This window comes from Schistocerca americana, chromosome 7 (genome assembly GCF_021461395.2).
Source record: "Schistocerca americana isolate TAMUIC-IGC-003095 chromosome 7, iqSchAmer2.1, whole genome shotgun sequence".
Taxonomy (NCBI): domain Eukaryota; kingdom Metazoa; phylum Arthropoda; class Insecta; order Orthoptera; family Acrididae; genus Schistocerca; species Schistocerca americana.
In genome coordinates, this window is record NC_060125.1 from 46021182 (window position 1) to 46042933 (window position 21752).

At 52.7% G+C, this 21752-nt stretch overlaps 6 non-coding genes across 6 annotated transcripts; all 6 read right to left on the reverse strand.

Annotated features, from left to right (window-relative positions):
• Positions 1-4282: 4282 nt before the first annotated feature.
• On the reverse strand, positions 4283-4355 carry Trnak-cuu. The gene has a single exon. It is a non-coding gene; the product is annotated as a tRNA-Lys (tRNA).
• Positions 4356-10616: 6261 nt separating this feature from the next.
• On the reverse strand, positions 10617-10689 carry Trnak-cuu. Its single transcript has one exon. It is a non-coding gene; the product is annotated as a tRNA-Lys (tRNA).
• Positions 10690-12621: 1932 nt separating this feature from the next.
• Trnak-cuu lies at positions 12622-12694 on the reverse strand. The gene has a single exon. It is a non-coding gene; the product is annotated as a tRNA-Lys (tRNA).
• A 6627-nt stretch (positions 12695-19321) lies between these two features.
• Positions 19322-19393, reverse strand: Trnan-auu. Its single transcript has one exon. It is a non-coding gene; the product is annotated as a tRNA-Asn (tRNA).
• A 1283-nt stretch (positions 19394-20676) lies between these two features.
• Trnat-agu lies at positions 20677-20748 on the reverse strand. The gene has a single exon. It is a non-coding gene; the product is annotated as a tRNA-Thr (tRNA).
• A 321-nt stretch (positions 20749-21069) lies between these two features.
• On the reverse strand, positions 21070-21142 carry Trnak-cuu. The gene has a single exon. It is a non-coding gene; the product is annotated as a tRNA-Lys (tRNA).
• Between the last annotated feature and the right edge of the window lie 610 nt (positions 21143-21752).

The following is a 21752-nucleotide window of genomic DNA, read 5'->3' on the forward strand; positions in this document are numbered from 1 at the left end:
GGAAATATTCGCGCTATATATATAATCTTCGAGACCAGGTAGGCGTTAACGAATTCGACCTTCTGCAGCGCATCGAGGGACCGTAAGGTGTGTAGTCGGATACTGGCGCGGATATTGTGCAAGAGGCGTTTGTAGTTGAGAGCGATCGTGCGGCGCATATGCTTAGTGTACGTTACTCCCAAACATTTCATCTCTGTAAGCACCTTAATGCGGGTTTCTGGTTGCGCGGGTAACCCGCGTCCAATGTGCATAATTCCCGATTTCCGCCTGTTGAGCTGTGCACCAGCCGCTTTGCCGTATCTCTCAATCAGAACTATTGCCATGTCAACCTCTGCGTTTGAACGTACTAAAATGACGACATCATCCGCGTAAGCCCGGTACACAAATTTATCATCTCGCACAGTGACGCCCCGTAGCGTTATGTGGAGTTGAACCAACAGCGGCTCAATCGCGAGGGCAAACAAGCTAATGGAGAGGGGACACACCTGTCTGACAGAGCAGTGTATCTGTACGGGTCCTGCTAAAAGTCCGTTTACAAAGATCATTGACTCTGATCCATGAAGAAGCCGCAAGACAGACGCAAGGAGCCGTTGTGGAACACTCATCGCATGCATTGTTTCGCGGAGAAAGTCATGGCCGACTGCATCAAAGGCTTTTTCTAAGTCGACAGCAAGCTTGGCACCTTGCATTCTACACGCATCTGCGATGGCTATCAGATCACGGTAGTCACATAACGCCATATGAATAGCGCGATTGTCATCGACTCCAGTCTGGTCTTTTCCTGTTACCTGTGTAAGGGCCGGTCGGAAGCGAAGGGCCAGGAGTCGTGCAAAGAGTTTGTAATCACTTTTAAGCAGTGTTAGCGGCCGGAATTGATGCACTGAGTATCCGGAAGATGTCTTCGGGACTGGAATGATTAGTCCCTGCGTAAATTCGCGAGGGACTGCCACATCAGGATTGAGTAGCTCCTGGCACAGCTGTCTCAACATCGGCGTTAGGATACTTTGAAATTCTCTGTAGAATTCTATAGGCAGGCCATCGGGCCCAGGGGATTTATTCTTGCGACCCTTTGCCAAGGCCGTCGCCACTTCCTCTTCCGTCACATCTTCCTGCAGTGCATCAACAGTGGCGCGATCGAGTCGGCGCGGCAGGGCCGTGAGTATGTCATGAAGTGCCTCTCGATCTGGTGTCTTCTGCGAGTACAGACTGGCATAGTACTCCACGAACCCTTTTTTGATCTCGGCCTGTGTGGTTAACCGCCGGCCGTCCACCGTCCGAAGTGCCGTGATGAGTTTCCGTGTATACTGCCGCTTTTCCCCTACCACGTGGTGCAATGAGGGTCGGTCGTGCGCGACCTCATATCCCAGTCGTGCTCGAATGACGGTGCCATCCATCTTGTGGCGCATGAGATGCAACAGTTTGGCGTTGACGCGGTTGATTTCTACAAGACTAACCGGTCGTTGTGCGGGACGGTTGTACATGTCACGGAGAACACTAAAGTAAAATTCCACCGTGTCATTGTACCACTACATCCTCTCGCGGGAGTAGTTCATTAGTGTCCTCCTCAAGGCCAGTTTGGCGCAAAGTAGCCACCAGAAGAGCACCGACTGATAGGCGTGTGTGCGACGTAAGCATCTCGTCCAGGTGTCGGTGACTTGTACACGGCAATCACGATCCTGCAGAACAGCGACATTCAGTTTCCACAATCCTCTGCCGCGATAGGTTGCCTGGCGCGCCATGGTGATGGTGCAGATATATGCCAAATGATCTGAAAAGATCGTCGGCCAGAGTTCCGACTGCCGAAGACTGAGACGAAGCCCGCGGGACGTATATATGCGGTCCAGGCGGCTCGCTGACGTAGCCGTGAAGTACGTGAACCCCGGCGAGTCTCCATGAAGGCAGGTCCATGTGTCCAGCAAGGCCATGTCACGTATAATGGCAGAGAGCTCCGGGCATGTGTTGTAGTTCGGCGTCTGGTCGCGGGGTGACAGGATGCAGTTGAAGTCACCTCCGAAAACGACGTGATCGTACCTGCCCGCGAACAGGGGCATTATGTCAGTCCTATAGAATTCCGAGCGGGCGCCTCTATTGCTTGAGCCAGATGGAGCGTAGACATTAATAATGCGGACGCCAGCGAGCGTAAGCGCTGTACCTCTCGCCGAAGGTAGAAAAGCGACGTCCGTAACTTCGAGACCCTCTATGGTTAAGATGGCAGTGCCCAATTCGTGTGCGGTACCAGGATGGACGTGAGCGGTATATGTGCGCAAGGACTGGAGATCCGACTCCCTGACCTCTTGTAACAGGGCGATATCGACTTCCGACGCTCGTAACATGTCACTGAGAAGCTGCAGTTTACGACCACTGCTGATTTTATTAATGTTGATTGTCGCTATGCGATACGCCTGTTGAGGGTTCATTGGACACCGCGACACCTTCTGCTTTTAGGTTCGCTGTCCTTTCTCCGAGCCGTCGATCGGCTCACTTGATCCTGGTCGTAATGCGTTACCCATGGTACCATGGGTGTCGTCCACGGCCAGTGGTTTGTCCGTCGATCCGGAATCCTGAGCGTCAAACTCAACATCATCAGCCCAATTGACTTCATTATGCACAGGGGCGGGGCGGTGTAAGTTGGAAGGTTTCGATCCGCCTCACCACATGGTTCAAGGGGTCGCGTCGTACTCATATCCATGGGGTCGCACTGCAGGCGACAACGCCACAGTGACCAGGGGGGCTGGCCTCTCGCTGCGTAGGGGCCTGGTCTGTTACAGAACTCGTCGCCGGAGTGCCGCGCTGCGTTTGTGCAATCCGTGTGGCTTTTTCACGATATGGGCGAGCTGCTTCGCCGGCATCTGGGGTCGCGATACGTTGTTTCTTGCGCTTCTTTTGTTGGTGACGAGAACTATGGGCTTCCTCCGCGTCTGAAGGTTGAGACTGTCCCGCACTAGGTGTTTCGGAGTCCGCTCCCGCGTCGGGTGTCACGTCAGAGACCACGTCCATCACTTCCGTCCGCGGAGGTTCCACATGCGCGGAGACATCCGGACTGGGGTCGTCTGAAGCTGGCCGCACAGATTGGTCGACCACCGGGGCATCCTGCAGCATGGCCGGCTCCTGTGATGCAGCGGGAGGAACGGTAACAGCGGGGAATGGCACCGCAGCTCCTCGCGCAGCCGCGACATACGTAAGTGGCATAGCTTGGCACCGCTGCGGATCGAGGTTCTCGCCCACAGGCAATTGTGCAATTCGCCGTTGTAGACACTCCGATCGTACGTGACCTTCTTTTCCACAACCAGAGCATGTACGAGGTTGTCCATCATACATGACGATCGCTCTGCAGCCACAAATGTATACGTAGGAGGGGATATCATTCTGAAGGTCGATTCTCACTTGACAGACACCATTAAGAACAGGGTACGTCTCAAAGCTCAACCACTTCTCCTCTGTATGGGCGAGGACCGTCCCATAGTGTTGCAGGGCCGAAGTTACTTGGTGGGCAGTCACCTCAAATGGTAATTCAAAGACACGTACCGTTCTGATTCCAATGCCCGCTGGTTCCACAAGGATTGTCCCTACATTGCCATCGGAGTGAAGGAACTTATAAGAGCCTCCCGAAATCCGAATCAGTCGGGCACAGCAATCGTCATTGATAAGTTTCACATACACAACACTTGCCACTATCGAAAAATGGATACCAAATAGTTCGTTTGGATCTAACTTCACTACCTCTCTCAAAAAACGTTCAACTTCAAGCGCTTATGGTCGGGCAAAGCGGTTCTCGAACGTGAAATTTACTGTTAACTTCCGTAAAGAATGAGCCATGTGAACGTTGCCGGTGTACGATGGACGCTGCGCCGCTATCACAACACTCGCCTCCTCCGCTAAGCTGCTGGACGCGGCGAGGACGTAAACAGCACGTCCGCGCCGCATGGCTTCTCAAGCCCGACTGCCACTGGGCTAATGTGGCGCCGCCTAGCGCACATTTCGGGTACTTTATTTTTATGGACTAGTGAATCGGTGCCCTTCAGCTGGAAACGCACCGCATTAGCGACCATTATTTGTATTTAGTTAGCACAGCTGCTGCTTTCCTACACATCTCACACGATATCGATGTACGCCTAAAATTCCAAAACAACACATTTATTTCATTTCAGAGTTACTTTCAGCTTCAAAAACCATTCCTCTGATATTCATACGAAGCTAGGCGTCGTCGTAACCCGTTACGTTCATTACGCAAGGCTCACGAGAGGGGCGCAGGTTGCATCCGCGTAGACACAAAATTTTGCGCCACGCAGCGTGGGGCTCTAACCCACGACCCTGAGATTAAGAGTCTCATATTCTACCAACTGAGCTAGCCGGGCTCCACACAACGCGTTACGAGGCATGCAGTATTTATGGGACCTGCGACCATCTATGGAAGATCCTTTTCACTACTGCTTATTTCCTGCTGCCACAAATGAGCTACAATCCTATTCAATGAAAAATTGTCTCCGAAAGGCATCAAATCTACTTGAAATGATACGTGGCGATCAGCACCATCATTCAACACACATGCTCGACTGTGCGCAGACGCCTGTGGCGTAGCTCTTGGGTCCTGTGTCAGACGCATTAGTCCCAAAAAAACTCTCCTGATCGGCACTGTGCCGACAATTTCGCTACACAACCCCTTTGTCTTGCTTGAGATTCAGGTAGACGCCGGTTTGCATCCAGGAAGCGGACAGCAGCAACTTTCAACTAGTTTTGTAGTACTCAAACAACACAGTAAAACAGCATGCATCTTTTGCAGAACTGGAAAAACTCGACCGTGACAGGATCCGAAGTCCGACGCCTTATCCATTAGGCCACACGGTCACTGGCGCAATATGCTTCCCCACACACACCTCATTATCGCCATTTGTACACTTGCCGGAATGATTTTCCCATCTTTGACGCAATTCTCCATCTCCAATTTCAGTACTAAAAAGGCGACGCTACTTCTTGCTGTGTCCCATCGCAAGTTACATTCAAGCCCTTATGACGCTGATCAAACAAGAGGTTGCAAATTAGCTTCAATCGCTTACTGCCATCTCAGTCGGTTGCAGAAGGTACCTCACCCTATGTCATACAATGGCGAGTTGCCGCTGTTACCAAAGCGGCGGCGGCGCCGCCGCCGCCGCCGCCGACGACGACGACGACAACCGCGAGGGTCTCTACCAGGGGTAGAAATTACATCATAAGAACTAAGTATTTCACGTCGGCATTCTCCGGAGACTGCTAAAAGCAGAAGTTTTTTTTTTTTTAATTTTTCCTTTATTGTAATTTTTTAACACCTATACAGGCGGGCTGTCAGCAGCATAGTACGCTGCTCTTCAGCCTTAAGTGGAACAATAAACATGACAGAGAGGTGATATATACAATACAAAAAACGGCGGGCAAAAAATGGAGATACAAAAAAACAAACAAGAAGCCGTTCACGTTGGACGAAAAAAACACTAACGCTTGGAGACACGGCGCACAAAACATGGAGAACGGCGACGGCACATGTAAACAGTTGAGTTGTAACTGCACGAAACACAAAACGATGCACACACACTAAACACTGATGGCGATGATCTCCGGCGCGCGAATGTTCACTGAGCGTGTACGAGTCCGGCGACCTGCCAAGAGAGGAGGTTGAGGAGGAGGAAGGGGAAATGGGAGAGGGGAGAGCAGAGATGCCATGGGCAAAAGAGGGAGGGGGAGGGAGGAAGGGGGAGGGAGGAAGGGGGAGGGGAATCCCGGGGGAGAGGGTAGGAGGGAGGGGGGAAAGGAAAGAGAAGGGAAGGGAAAGGGGGGGAGGGAGGGTGCCTAAAGGAAAGGACACAGGTAGTGGGGGGGAAACAAGTCTGGGAGAACATTCACGACCCGCTTCTTTCATCTACAGTTCGCTCAACTTGGTACATGGCAGTCAATAGGAAATTTCCGACCAATTCCATTTCTCCTCCACTATATTGCGTGGTGTACTTTCCGTCAATGTGGCGTAAATCGCTTTGACTTTGTGTCGGTCTGCCTCTGTAATTCTTCGTTGTATGTAGCTAAGTTCTAGTATGAAATACCTGAAGTGACAGAGCGAGTTCAGAATGTGTTTTACATCTACAGGTGGGTCCAGATTGGGAGGCACTATTTCATTCAACATGTGAGCCGTCAGTGTGTTAGGTGATCTGTGCCAATGTTTGTATGTTTGACTAACAAACAAGGCTTTTGCTTTGAGGTAGACATCCGTCATATTGAGGCCTCCCTTCCAATCTGGTAGGGTGAGGGTTTCATACTTTACTTTAAATATCTGACCCCTGGTAACAAAGTGGCCAAGCGCCGCTAACATTTGTTGTGTCATAGTCTTTGGTAATGGCAGTACTTGGGCAACGTAATTTACTTTGGAAATTATGTAGGTGTTAACTAAAGCCACTCTTTGAATGGCATTTAGAGCTCGCAGGCTATGTTGCCGTATGCCAGCGCGCATTTTTGCCAGCAGTTTTCGATAGTTCAAGGCAGCCGTGCGGCGGACATTGCGTGTGTATTCAATCCCGAGGCAGGTGATCGTTTCCAAGCTTCTTATTCTTTCAGAAGCACCGAGTTCTAATCCGCGTCCAATGTGCATTAAGCCTGACTTGTGACGGTTGAGTTTCGCCCCCGATGCAGCTTCATACGATGCTACAATGTGGAAAGCTTTCTCTAAGTCCTCGTCTTTCGTTACTACAAAACTGACATCATCTGCGTAAGCCTGGCAAATAATCTTCTGACCATGAATGAGCAGCCCTGGAAGGTCTTGCGTCAGGGAGTACAAGAATGGCTCGAGTGCTATGGCAAACAATGCCATCGACATTGGGCAGCCCTGTCGTACTGAACTGGCGATACTGATCGGCCTGCTTAAGCGTCCATTTACATTGATTTGCGACGCACCATTCATCAGGAGGGTTTTAACAGTATCAGTGATTTTCTGAGGAAAATGCATGGCGTCCACGGTGCGTAGGAGATAGGAGTGGTTCACCCTGTCAAAGGCCTTTTCAAAGTCGAGGGACACAAGGGCACTTGGGATGTCACAGGCTTCGGCAATCGCTATGAGATCTCTATATGCAGTTGAAGCGTGGAAAATATTTCTATTTGGTCCAACGCACGTTTGGTAGTCGCCGGTAACGCTGGTAATGACTGAATTTAATCGTTGCATAATGACACGTGCGAAAATTTTATAGTCAGTGTTAAGCAATGTTTAAGGCCGGAGATTCTCTACAGTTTTGCCTCCTGGAGTTTTTGGTACTAGCACCACTATCCCTTTACAAAAATCTTTCAAGCTGTCATTTCGAATGTTCACAATGTCATTACAGACCAGAGTCAACTTACTAATTAACTGTCGCCTAAATGTGTGATAAGACTCGGCAGGTAATCCGTCAGGACCAGGCGATTTATTTCTTGGGCTTCTGAGAATGGCGTCTGCCACTTCATCCTCGAGTATGTCTGAGGCGAGTTCTTCCGCCTGTTCCGGACTAAGTCTCCCCCACGCCCTGTCCGTAAGGACTGCCTGCGCTGCCACATCTATTGGTTTTTCAGCTAGTAACGCCGTAAAATGTTTATAAATTTCTTCTTGAATAGCAGTTTGTGTGTCGAAAAGGCGACCGTCTGCAGTTTTTAGCTCAGTCAGTATTTTCCTGTTTCGTCTTTTTTGCTCTTGTATAACGTGGTACATGGATGTGGTCTCCTCCCGCACTGCATTTTGCAGGCGTGTTCTCACTCGATAGTCTTCAGATTGTCGTCGCGTCAGTGTTAGGAGTGTCGCCTTGATTCTTTTGATCTGCATGTGATTGGCCATTACTGTATTATCGTCGGTATAAAGTTCTCGTAGGCACTGAAAATATAATTCTATTGTGGTCCTCTGCCAGGCGTATTTCTCGCGAGAGTAACACTTCATCGCTTTTATTAGAGCTGGCTTTGCACATTTTAACCACCACGAGAAAGCCGAATTGTACAGTGGAAATTTCCTTTCACAATCTGCCCATGTGTGTTGGAAGACGGTGTGGCACCCTGGATCTGATAAATGGGAAACATTCAGTTTCCACGGGCCTCTCGCTCTATATGTACCCTGTTTTTCCATATTTATGGTACAGATATATGCTACATGGTCAGAGAATAAAAGCGGCCATCGCTCCGCTTGCAAAATATGGTTTCGTAAATTGGAAGTTGCATAAATTCTGTCAATGCGGCTGGCAGAATGGCTGGTGACGTGGGTAAAACCGGGCATGTCGCCGTGTTTAAGTTCCCACGTGTCGAGTAGGTTTAATTCTCGAACAATGTCCAGAAGTTCTACGGAAGTGTTAAAATGTGGCGTTTGGTCTTTGGGTTTCAGTACACAGTTGAAATCACCTGCAAATACGACTTGGCCTGTGCGGGTTGTAAAAAGCGGCACTATCTCTTCCTTAAAAAAACTCCGATCTCTGGCGTTTTATTCCCGTTCCAGAAGGGGCATAAACATTTATGAATCGGGTGTTGTGGATTGTCCCCGCAATACCTCTGCTGTTCGGCAGTCTGTCGACATTGGCTACGGCGATGCCTTCTTTGGTCAAAAGTGCAGTTCCGAGTTCACTGCCACGTCCCGGGTTGATTAACGCATTGTAAGCTGTGGTACGATCCAGATCAATGTCGGCGACCTCTTGCAACAGCGCAATGTCGACATCAGCTGCATATAAGAAATCCGTAAGATTCCTCAGGTTTGACGTACTGCTGATCTTGTTGATGTTGACCGTGGCAACACGGTATGCCTGTAAGGGTGGCATGAGGGCAGAGGTATGCGTGGCGTTGAGCCGCTCCCTTAGGGATGACGGAGGGGCATCAATTAAAAGAAGTCGGGGTCGGCATCGACCGTCTGAAGAGCAGATTCAGTCTTCCGTTGCCCTTGCGATTCCGTTTCCCGCACTTCTGACACTGTTTCTCGGTCTTGTCCCTGTACTTCGGTCATACCGTTGTCGTGAGAGCATTCTTCGACGTCGTCCGCCCAGTTACGCGGGTGGTGAGCTTCACGCGGAACTGCACTGCTATCTGGCAGGTGGCCACCTGTACCTTCTGTAGCTACCTACATCATCTTTGTCTGTGATGGGGAGGGTTTGTTGTCGGAGTCAGCCTCTGAGTCGTCAGTGCGGGACTTTTTGGATGTCTGGGGAGTTGCAGTGGAAACCTGAGACGTCACGTCGGTCATCTTCTGACGCACCTGATTGGCTTTCTCACGCAGTGGTTGCGCTTTTGTGTCAGCACCCTGCTGCGCGATTCTTCGCTTCTTCTGCTTTTTCGGGGAAGGGCACTTGGAGTTTTGAGCAGTGTTCTCCTGAGTGGCACAGTTTTCGGCCCTGGGAAAAACTTCCGCCGCTTGCGGCTGTTCGAAGACGTTACAGACCTGGCTGCCACCCTGCGTCTCCTTACTTCCCTCCTTAGCTTCCTGTAAGGAAGCTCCGAGGGTTTCCGGTACATTACTCGTCTCCATTGGTATGTTCTCCTCGTTTTGATCAGTGTATGCATCTAGGGTGAAATCGACGCTGAGTTCTGGAGCGGTGTTTACACGGGCGGCGGCTACGTAAGTGATCGGCAACGTAGAACCGGGGCCAGGCTGCTCACGCTCGCCAGTCGGGATCTGCGCTACGCGCCTCTGAAGACACTGAGCGCGGACGTGTGCTGTAGAGCCACATCCCGAGCATGTCCGTGGTTGCCCGTCATAAATTACTATGGCCCTGTACCCACTGATAATGATGTAAGATGGAATTTGCTTCAGCAATTCGAGTTTCACTTGCCGCACACCGTTTAATACTGGGAATATATGTTGCCCTGACCATTTCTCAGCAACGTTGCTTATTACCGAACCATATTCCCGTAGTTTGGCGTTAATCTGCTCGGCAGTTACTTCGAAGGGCAGTTCAAATATTCTGATGGTTCGCAATCCCAAGCCGGCTTGCGTTAGTCGCACCTCGCCAACGTTTCCGTCTGAATGTTTGAACCTAAGAGATCCACCACAAGACGCAACAATTTGTTCACATCGTTCAGGCGTCCCCAATTTCAAGTAAACGGTACTACTAACGATCGATAAGTGAATGCCAATTAAATCGTCAAGCGTTAATTTCATAACATCTCGCACAAATAGTTCTACCTCGAAGGATTTTGGTCTGGCAAATTTCGAGTCGAATGTCAACTTAAGAGTGTCTTTCCGTTCTGGTTGAGTCATGATTGCATTCGTGTATTCATTACCCATGGTAGTGTTATCGCTGTAAGCGCGCACTCACCATGCACAGCGACCGCCGCCGGCAGCGACGAAGTAAACACGACCAGCCGCTGCGTACGTCCGCACCGCACGGCTGCCCGCGAGGGAATACCCATTAGGCCACACGGTCACTGACGACCAAGTATTCCTTACATTCGCGTCATCTCGAAACGCTCATACCGCTGAGGAATCGTGTTTTCGTTCTACACAGCCGCTGCCTCTTGCTGCTTCCCAGCCATTCGTTACATTCAAATCCTTACGAGACCGACCAAATAGAGATAGGGGCCAAAGTTTTAAGTTGCTATTTGCATTACGTCACATTAATCAGAAAAACGGTAATTTACATCTGCAGCGGAACAAAATTCCGTTTCGCCCAGCGTGGGGCTCGAACCCACGACCCTGAGATTAAGAGTCTCATGCTCTACCGACTGAGCTAGCCGGGCTGCGTCGGTAACTACGTGCCGGGTCGCACGACACACGTTACTCGTTTGGGTGGGGTGGTCCCATACAGAATCTCTCCATGCTGCCTAATGTTTTCCTAGCGTCACACACGTCACGTACTTCAGTTTCACTTCATAATCATATCTGAGAGGTACAGGAATTGCATGAAAAACCGCAGCGCTAGTGGTGTCAAAATTAACACACATACTTGATTTGACTCAGAAGCCGAACGGGTTACTTTCCGACGCTGTCTTAGATGTGCAAGTGTCAGCCAAAACTCGCGGTGACGGCACTCTGCCGACCATTTCGCTAGATAACACCGTTCTTGTTGTGTGTGTATCAAGCTCAAGCGCATCTCCAAGCAGGAAATGGACAACAGCAACATTCAGACGATTTCGTACTGCTCAATAGCTACACTGAAACGGTGTGTTTCTTTTGCAGAATTGGAAAAACACGACCGAGACAGGATTCGAACCTGCAATCTTCGGATCCGAAGTCTGACGCCTTATCCATTAGGCCACTGACGACCAAGTATTCCTTACATTCGCGTCATCTCGAAACGCTCATACCGCTGAGGAATTGTGTTTTCGTTCTACACAGCCGCTGCCTCTTGCTGCTTCCCAGCCATTCGTTACATTCAAACCCTTACGAGACCGACCAAATAGAGATTGGGAATCAAGACCACACACTTTGTGCATTCGGAATCGAAGGCAGGGCGTCCCTCTCCGCATTTGCTACGATGGCGATTTGCTACCTCTGCAGAAGCGGCGACGACGACGACGACGACGACGACTACGCCGCTCGCGAGAGCCTCTGTGAAATGAGAAAAATACATGTAAAAATTATAAATCAGACAGCTTGCTCCCACTAGACGCTGTACCCTTTTTTTTTTTTTTTTTTTACTTTATTGTTATTTTAAAACCTGTACAACCGGCAGGCTGTCAGCAGCACACTACGCTGCTCTTCAGCCATAGAAGACACAAGCAGCAAAAACAGTGAGAAGACACATAAGTCACAGAGCGGCAGAGCGGTGGGCAATAAAACAGGAGACACATAGAGACAATCACGGAGCCGTTCACACTCGTCGATAATCCACACGGCTAGCTGATGAGACGACGCACAACCACTGAAGATGATGATGGCACTGGTGAATGATGGAGGGGACGGTGAACACTAAACACTAAACACTAAACACACAAAACACTGATGGCGGCGACCTCCGGCGCGCGAATGTCCACGTAACGTGTGCGAGTCCGGGGACCTGCCAAGAGGGGTAGAAGGGGGAGGTGGGGGAGAGGGGAGAAAAAGGATGCCAATGGCTGAGGAGTCGGGGGCAGGAGGAGAGGAACAGGGGAGGGGAGGCCCGGGGGAACGCTGTACCCCTTTTCAAATTCCTTATCTGCGCCATTCGCCTCAATCACATCTGAGAGTAATTCTAAATAAAACACCTGTCGCTAATTGTTCGTCGTTCCAGATACTGCTTGCTATACGGCCACGACGCGCAGCTGATTTCCAAAATTCTTTTGCCCCCTGTGAGGATCCAACTCACGACCCCTGGTTTACTAGACCAGTGCTCTGCCACTGAGTTAAACAGGCGCGGTCTAGCGGTAGTTTTGCCTTTTTCGCGCTTACGGTCGTCTGGATCATCAGGCTTCAGCTAACAACACTTCATATTACCGACCAATATTTGCAACTATGGCGCACCATTACTGCTTGGCTACACATCTCACACGTAACCGATGTGCTCTCCAACCAACACCACTTACATTTCAGAACATGTCTTTCACACATGTCTACGAAATCACCTTCACCTTCAGATACAGTTTCCTTGCGACTGATGGAGACGTAGGCAAAGTTTTAAGTTGCTATTTGCATTACGTCACATTAATCAGAAAAACGGTAATTTACATCTGCAGCGGAACAAAATTCCGTTCCGCCCAGCGTGGGGCTCGAACCCACGACCCTGAGATTAAGAGTCTCATGCTCTACCGACTGAGCTAGCCGGGCTGCTTCGGTGACTACGTGGCGAGTCGCACGACACACATTACTCGATTGGGTGGGGTGGTCCCATACAGAATCTCTCCATGCTGCCTAATGTTTTCCTAGCGTCACACACGTCACGTACTTCAGTTTCACTTCATAATCATATCTGAGAGGTACAGGAATTGCATGAAAAACCGCAGCGCTAGTGGTGTCAAAATTAACACACATACTTGATTTGACTCAGAAGCCGAACGGGTTACTTTCCGACGCTGTCTTAGATGTGCAAGTGTCAGCCAAAACTCGCGGTGACGGCACTCTGCCGACCATTTCGCTAGATAACACCGTTCTTGTTGTGTGTGTATCAAGCTCAAGCGCATCTCCAAGCAGGAAATGGACAACAGCAACATTCAGACGATTTCGTACTGCTCAATAGCTACACTGAAACGGTGTGTTTCTTTTGCAGAATTGGAAAAACACGACCGTGACAGGATTCGAACCTGCAATCTTCGGATCCGAAGTCCGACGCCTTATCCATTAGGCCACTGACGACCAAGTATTCCTTACATTCGCCTCATCTCGAAACGCTCATACCGCTGAGGAATTGTGTTTTCGTTCTACACAGCCGCTGCCTCTTGCTGCTTCCCAGCCATTCGTTACATTCAAACCCTTACGAGACCGACCAAATAGAGATTGGGAATCAAGACCACACACTTTGTGCATTCGGAATCGAAGGCAGGGCGTCCCTCTCCGCATTTGCTACGATGGCGATTTGCTACCTCTGCAGAAGCGGCGGCGGCGGCGACGATGACGACGACGACGACGACGACGCTCGCGAGAGGCTCTGTGAAATGTGAAAAATACATATAAAAAATATAAATCAGACAGCCTGCTCCCACTTGACGCTGTACCCTTTTTTTTTTTTTTACTTTATTGTTATTTTAAAACCTGTACAACAGGCAGGCTGTCAGCAGCACACTACGCTGCTCTTCAGCCATAGAATATACAAGCAGAAAAAACAGGAGAAGACACATGTTACAGAAAGTGGGCAATAAAACAGGAGACACATAGAGACAAGCACGGAGCCGTTCACACTCGTCGATAATCCACACTGCTAACTGATGAGACGACGCACAAACACTGAAGATGACGATGGCACTGGTGAACGAGGGAGTGTGACGGTGAACACTGAACACTAAACACGACGGCACACACTAGACACTTATGGCGATGATCTCCGGCGTGTGAATGTTCACTATGCGTGTGCGAGTCCGGGGACCTGCCAAGAGAGGAGGAGGAGGAAGGGGAGTGGGAGAGGGAGAGGGAAGAGCAGAGATGAAACGTGCAGGGGAGAAAGGGGAGAGGGAGGAAGGGGGAGGGGAAGCCCGGGGGGAAGAGTGGTGGAGGGATGGGATGGCGGAAAAGGAAAGAGAAGGGGAGGGAAGGGAAGAGAAGGGAGGGAGGGAGGGTGCCCAAAGGAAAGGACACCGGAAGTGGGTGGTGGGGCAGGGTCAAAGTTGATAGGAGGGGTAGATGGAGGGGAGGAGGACATCATCAGGGAGGGGCAGCTGGCGGAAGCCACCTTGGGAGAGAGTAAGGAGGGTGGAGAGATGGAGACCGGGCGGGACGTGGGAATACAGGCGCGGCAGCGGGCGGGGATGGGAGAGGATTGGGGAGACGAGTGGGTAAGGAGGATCGAGTTTACGGGAGGTGTACAGGATCCGTATCCTTTCAAGGAAAAGGAGGAGGTGGGGGAAGGGGATGAGATCATACAGGATCCGCGTGGGGGAGGGGAGACGGATGTGATAGGTGAGGCGGAGAGTGTGGCGTTCAAGGATTTGGAGGGATTTATAATAGGTAGGGGGGCGGAGATCCAGGCTGGATGGGCATAACAAAGGATAGGGCGGATGAGGGATTTATAGGTGTGGAGGTTGGTGGAGGGGTCCAGACCCCACGTACGGCCGGAAAGGAGCTGGAGGAGACGGAGTAGGGAGAGTGCCTTGGCTTGGATTGTACGGAGATGGGGAGTCCAGGAGAGGCGACGGTCGAGGGTGACGCCAAGGTACTTAAGGGTGGAAGTGAGGGCGATGGGACGGCCATAGACGGTGAGATAGAAATCAAGGAGGCGGAAGGAAGGGGTGGGTTTGCCTACAATGATCGCCTGGGTTTTCGAAGGATTGACCTTGAGCAACCACTGGTTACACCAAGCGGTGAAGTGGTCAAGATGGGATTGGAGAAGGCGTTGGGAGCGTTGCAGGGTGGGGGCAAGGGCAAGGAAGGCGGTGTCATCGGCAAACTGGAGAAGGTGGACAGGGGGTGACGGCGGCGGCATGTCCGCCGTGTACAAAAGATAAAGGAGGAGGGAGAGGACGGAGCCTTGGGGCACACCGGCGGAGGGGAAAAAGGTGTAGGAATCGGTGTTATGGATGGTGACATAGTAAGGACGGCGGGAGAGAAAGGAGCCGATCAGACGGACGTAGTTAATGGGAAGGGCGAAGGTTTGGAGCTTGAAGAGGAGACCGGAATGCAATACGCGGTCATATGCACGTTCGAGGTCCAGGGAGAGGAAGATTGCGGAGCGACGGGAATTAAGCTGTTCGGAAAGGAGATGAGTGAGGTGAAGGAGAAGATCTTCGGAAGAGAAGGATGGCCGAGAGCCACACTGGGTGACAGGAAGGAGGCGGTGCTGGCGGAGATGCTGGTGGATGCGGCGGGTGAGGATTGATTCCAGGCCCTTGCTGAAGACCGAGGTAAGGCTGATGGGACGGTAGGAGGAGACGGCGGACGGCGGTTTGCCAGGTTTAAGGAACATGAGGATACGGGAGGTTTTCCACAGGTCAGGGTAGCAACCGGTGGACAGGACTACATTGTAGAGCCTGGCCAGGGTGGAGTGGAAAGAGACAGGAGCTTCACGAAGGTGACGGTAGGTGGCACGATCGTGACCAGGAGCGGTGTTGCGTTTTGTGCGGAGTGTAGCAATGAGATCCTGGGTAGTGATAGGGGCATTGAGTTCCATGTGTGTAATGTTGTCCAAGTACTGGAAACCAGGAGCGAGGGGAGGGACAGAGGTGTGAGTTCGATCGCGGATATCCGGGAAGAGGGAGTAATCGAACTGGGGATCATCGGGGATGGAGAAATCATCGGAGAGGTAGGAGGCAAAGTGATTCGCCTTACTAAGGGTGTCAGGGAAGGGGTGATCATCGTGGAGAAGAGGATATAGGGGGAGGGTTTAGTTCCGGTAAGGCGACGGAAGGCCGACCAGAACTTGGACGAGTTGATTGGTAGGGTTGCATTTAAATGGGTGCATGTCTGTCGCCAGTCCCGGCGTTTCTTAGCCGCGAGCAAATTACGAACGTGTCGCTGGAGTTGCCGGTGGCGTCGTAGTGTGTCCGGGTCACGCGTGCGGAGGAAGGCACGGTAGAGATGACGGGATTCATGGAGGAGGAGAACGGCCTGTGGGGGTAAGGCAGGACGGTGGGGGTGGATGGCGACAGTAGGAACGTGGGCCTCCACGGCCTCAGACAAGGTCTGCTGGAGAAAGGAGGCGGCATGGGTGACATCGTCAGGGTGGTGATAGGTGAGAGGGTGGCTATCGACCTGGGTGGAAAGGGTAACGCGGTAGGCATTCCAGTCGGCTCGGGAATAGTCGTGGACATACTTAGGGGGAGGATCAGTACGAGGATCGGGGCGAGGGCGACGACCGTCTGAAATGGTGAGGAGGACAGGGAGATGGTCGCTACCAATAGGTTCCAGGACATCCACCGTTATGCGGCCAAGGAGGTTGGGGGAGGAGAGGATAACATCAGGAGTGGAGTTGGATTTGGGACGGGTATGCTGGGGGATGGGGACCAGGTCGCCTTGAAGGGTGGAGAGGAACCGATGCCACCAACGTAACTGGGCAGCGGAACGACTATGAATGTTGAGGTCGGCGGCGATCACGTAGGAGGAAAAGGTACGATCGACGTGAGAGAGGAAGTCGAAGGGAATAGGAACGTTGGGGCGGACATAGATGGTGGCGCAGGTAACGGGAAGGCCGGGGAAGAAGAGACTAAGGATCAGGTGTTCGGTGGGGTCGGGAAGGAGAGGTTGGAGCCGAAGGGGGATCTGGCGGTGATGACCAATGGCAACTCCGCCACGCGCAATTGGGAGGGGATTATCGGAGCGGTGGAGGAGGTAGGGCATAGTGTGAATGGTGTGGTGGGGTTGGAGGACGGTTTCATTAAGGAGGAAGGCATCCATGCGGTGGGTGGCAAGGGTGTGCAGGAAGAGGTTCCTGTTGGCGGGTAGGGAGCGGATGTTATTGGAAAGGATACGTTGCTGTCGCGCCATGATAGGGATTTAGACGAGGGTGTCAAGGCGGGAGAAGGTGAAATGGGCCTGGTTGTTGGAGTAGGTGGCGTACATCTTGAGTTGGAATATGGAACGGGCGGCAAGGGAGATCTGCTGGAGGGTGTGGGGGCGCTGAAAGGGCTGAACATTCTGGAGGACGATGGTAAGGAACCTGATGATGTCCTCAGCGGTGGGGGGGGACGAAGGGAATTGCCAGGAGGGGTGGGGGCGTCCAGGGGACGGACAGGGACGGTGAGTTCAGGAGTGGTTGGAGGGGGTCGGGCTTTACACTTTTGGGAGTAGGTGGGTTGGGGGAGATTGCAGGTATTGCAGGAAGGAGGGGATTGGAGGTTAGGGCACTGCCTGAGGAAGTGCGCTTGCCGACAATGCGGGCAGGTGGGGGCCTCGCGGCACTCAGCTGTGGGGTGCGCGTTATAGCGCGGACACCTTTGGCAGCGCAGGGATTGAGGAGGGGAACGGGAGGGGTCGACGTTGTACTGCTGGTTAAAAAGGAGGGCACCCTCCTTCAGGAGACGGTCAATGGAGGGGGCATGCACAGAAAAAACCCGCATAAGGCGGGTGGGGCCGGCAGCGTTATGAATGCGGTGAACTGCACGCACCTCCAAATGGGGATGCGCCTTGAGCTCCGCCAACACCTCCTCCTCCGTGATCACCGGACTAAGCCGAGTGATCACGGCGGTGAGAGTTGGCGGGCGACGCGGAGGTTGGGGTTAGCAGGAGGGAGGTGGTGAAGGAGCATGGGTGAGAGAGGCATGAGGGCCAAAGCGGGTGACAGGGATGCGGGAAAGGAGGTATGTCTGGAGGGTTGGGCTGGGGGAGGAGATGAGGACCGAATCTCGGCGAGGAGTGAGGAGGGAGATGGGGGCACCAGGACAATGCTGGCGAAGGTGAGGTTCCAGGCTTCAAGGAGAGAGGGATCAGGACGGGAGAGGAGGTAGCGGTAGGAGGAGTGGGTAGAGGAGGAGGATGAGGGGGCAGGGACAGGCGGGGAGACATCCATGGCATCATGGGTGGGGGAAGGAGGACGAGACGGAGCCTTTTTGGTAGCAGAGGAAGCAGGGGTGCCTTTGGGGCGCTTGACGGCGGTGGAGGAGGTGTGGGGGATGGGAACAACGGGAATGTGGCGGGGAGGGGCAGGTTCCGGGGCCGGAGTCGGCGCCGGAGATGGTGACGGTGACGGTGAAGGTGAAGGCGACGGTGACGATGACGGTGAAGGTGAAGGCGACGGTGACGATGACGATGACGGTGGCAGTGGCGGCGGTGATGGCGAAGGTGACGGGGAGAGCTGGGCGTGGACAGTGGCCCGACGGGCCACCACCTGAGCCGGAGATGCAGTGACAGGCTGGGGGAGTGATGGGAAAGGATCAGAACGAGAGGAGCGAGAGGAAGAAGTGGGAGAGGGGGCGACAAAAATAGAGGATGAAGGGAGAGTGAGGAGAGGTGGGATGGAAGGAGGGGGGTGGGACTGGGAACACCAAGTGATAGTGGTGGAGGCGGCGGAAGGGGAAGTATAAACTATGGCGGTGGTGGTAGCGGTGGCAGCGGTGGTGGGAGCGGACATGACGGTAGAGAGAAATAATAACGAACAGAATGAAGAGGAAAGGACAAGAAACTTGGGACAGACAAAGACGAAGACGGGTAAAGACGAAGACGGCCGTAGACCAGGGTCAGGACGGCGGCGACGGCGGCGACCAGGCGGCAACGGCGGCGGCGGCGGCGACCAGGCGGCAACGGCGGCGGCGGCAGCGACCAGGCGGCAACGGCGGCGGCGGCGGCGACCAGGCGGCAACGGCGGCGGGCACCGGCTGGCGGCGGCGGCTTCGGCGGCGGGCACCGGCGGCGGCGGGCACCGGCTGGCGGCGGCGACGAACAGACGGACGGACAGACAGCAGACGGCGACAAACAGACGGACGGACGGACAGCAGACGGCGGCGAAAAGGCAGACGGACGGACGGACGGACAGCAGGCAGCAGCGGCGGCGGCGGCGGCGGACAGCGAGCAGGCAGGCGGACAGCAGGAAGCGACGGGCGGGCAGGCAGACAGAGACAGACAGACAGACAGACACAACCGCCGAAGACGGAGATTACAACCTGAGAGTAGCCCAGGCGTTGCAACCTGACGTCCTCGACTGAGGGGATCCAACCCTCTGAATGGCTGTACCCCTTTTCAAATTCCTTATCTACGCCAATCGCCTCAATCACTTCTGAGAGTAATTCTAAATAAAACACCTGTCGCTAATTGTTCGTCGTTCCATATACTGCTTGCTATACGGCCACGACGCGCAACTGATTTCCAAAATTCGTTTGCTCCCTGTGAGGATCGAACTCATGACCTCTGGTTTAATAGACCAGCGCTCTGCCACTGAGCTAAATAGGCACAGCTTAGTGCACTTTTCGGGTACTTTATTCTTATGGACTAGTGAATCGGAGCCCTTCAGCTGGAAACGCACCGCATTAGCCACCATTATTTGTATTTAGTTAGCACAGCTGCTGCTTTCCTACACATCTCACACGATATCGATGTACGCCTAAAATTCCAAAACAACACATTTATTTCATTTCAGAGTTACTTTCAGCTTCAAAAACCATTCCTCTGATATTCATACGAAGCTAGGCATTGTCGTAACCCGTTACGTTCATTACGCAAGGCTCACGAGAGGGGCGCAGGTTGCATCCGTGTAGACTCTAAATTTTGCGCCGCCCACGACCCGGTGACGGTGAAGGTGAAGGCGACGGTGACGATGACGATGACGGTGGCAGTGGCGGCGGTGATGGCGAAGGTGACGGGGAGAGCTGGACGTGGGCAGTGGCCCGACGGGCCACCACCCGAGCCGGAGCTGCAGTGACAGGCTGGGGGAGTGGGGGGAAGGGATCTGAACGAGAGGAGCGGGAGGAAGAAGCGGGAGAGGGGGCGACAAAGATAGAGGGTGAAGTGAGAGTGAGGAGAGGTGGAATGGAAGGAGGGGGGTGGGACTGGGCACACCAAGTTATAGTGGTGAAGGCGGCAGAAGGGGAGGTATAGACAAGGGCGGTGGTGGTAGTAGTGACAGTGGTGGTGGGGGCGGACATGACGGGAGAGAGAAACAAGAACGAACAGAACGAAGAGGAGAGGACAGAAACTGGGGACAGACAAAGACGAAGACGGATGGAGACGAAGACGGCCGTAGACCAGGGTCAGGACGGCGGCGATGGCGGCGACCAGGCGGCACCGGATGGCGGCAGCGGCGGCGGGCACCGGATGGCGACGGCGTCGGCGGGCCCCGGCAGGCGGCGACGGCGGCGGCGGCGGCGAGCACCGGCAGGCGGCGACCAGGCGGGGGCGGCGAGCCCCGGCAGGCGACGACGGCGGCGGCGGCGGCGAGGACCGGAAGGCGGCGACCAAGCGGCGGCGGCAGCGGCAAGCAGACGACACGGCAGGGATCATCCACGTCGAAGGCGCACCCTGAGAGTAGCCCAGGCAGTGAAACTCTTCGATGAAGAGAAAGGGAATCCAACCCTCGAATGTATAGCAGCGGTTTCTGGTGCCTATTTTAATAGCACCATTCACACTAGTCATTTGCGAAAGCATTTCTTAAATACCGCACCCATTCATAATTTTTTTTATCCTTGACCGCTTTCTTCGAAAGGGCTACGGTAGGAGGCGCTGTTACAAAATTCATTTGCCTCCTGTGAGGATCGAACTCACGACCTCTGGTTTACTAGACAAGCGCTCTGCCACTGAGCTAAGGAGGCGCCGCCTAGCGTCCGTTTCGGGTACTTTATTCTTATGGACTAGTGAATCGGAGCCCTTCAGCTGGAAACGCACTACGTTAGCGACCATTATTTGTATTTAGTTAGCACAGCTGCTGCTTTCCTACACATCTCACACGATATCGATGTACGCCTAAAATTCCAAAACAACACATTTATTTCATTTCAGAGTTACTTACAGCTTCAAAAACCATTCCTCTGATATTCATACGAAGCTAGGCATCGTCGTAACCCATTACGTTCATTACGCAAGGCTCACGAGAGGGGTGCAGGTTGCATCCGCGTGGACTCAAAATTTTCCGCCACCCAGCGTAGGGCTCGAACCCATGACCCTGAGATTAAGAGTCTCATGCTCTACCGACTGAGCTAGCCGGGCTCCACACAACGCGTTACGAGCCATACAGTATTTATGCGACCTGCTACCATCTATGGAAGATCCTTTTGACTACAGCTTATTTCCTGCTGCCACAAATGAGCTACAATCCTATTCAATGAAAAAAATTTTCCGAAAGGCATCAAATCTACTTGAAATGATACGTGGCTATCAGCACCATTGTTCAACACACATGCTCGACTGTGCGTAGACGCCTGTGGGGTAGCTCTTGGGTCCTGAGTCAGACGCAGTAGTTCCAAAAAAACTCTCCTGATTGGCACTGTGCCGAAAATTTCGCTACACAACCCCTTTGTCTTGCTTGAGCTTCAGGTAGACGCCGGTTTTCAGCCAGGAAGCGGAAGCAGCAACTGTCAACTAGTTTTGTAGTACTCAAACAACACAGTAAAACAGCATACATCTTTTGCAGAACTGGAAAAACTCGACCGTGACAGGATTCGAACCTGCAATCTTCGGATCCGAAGTCCAACGCTTTATCCATTAGTCCACACGGTCACTGGCGCAATATGCTTTCCCACACACACCTCATTTTCGCCATTTGTACCCTTGCCGGAATGAATTTCCCATCTTTGACGCAATTCTCCATATCCAATTT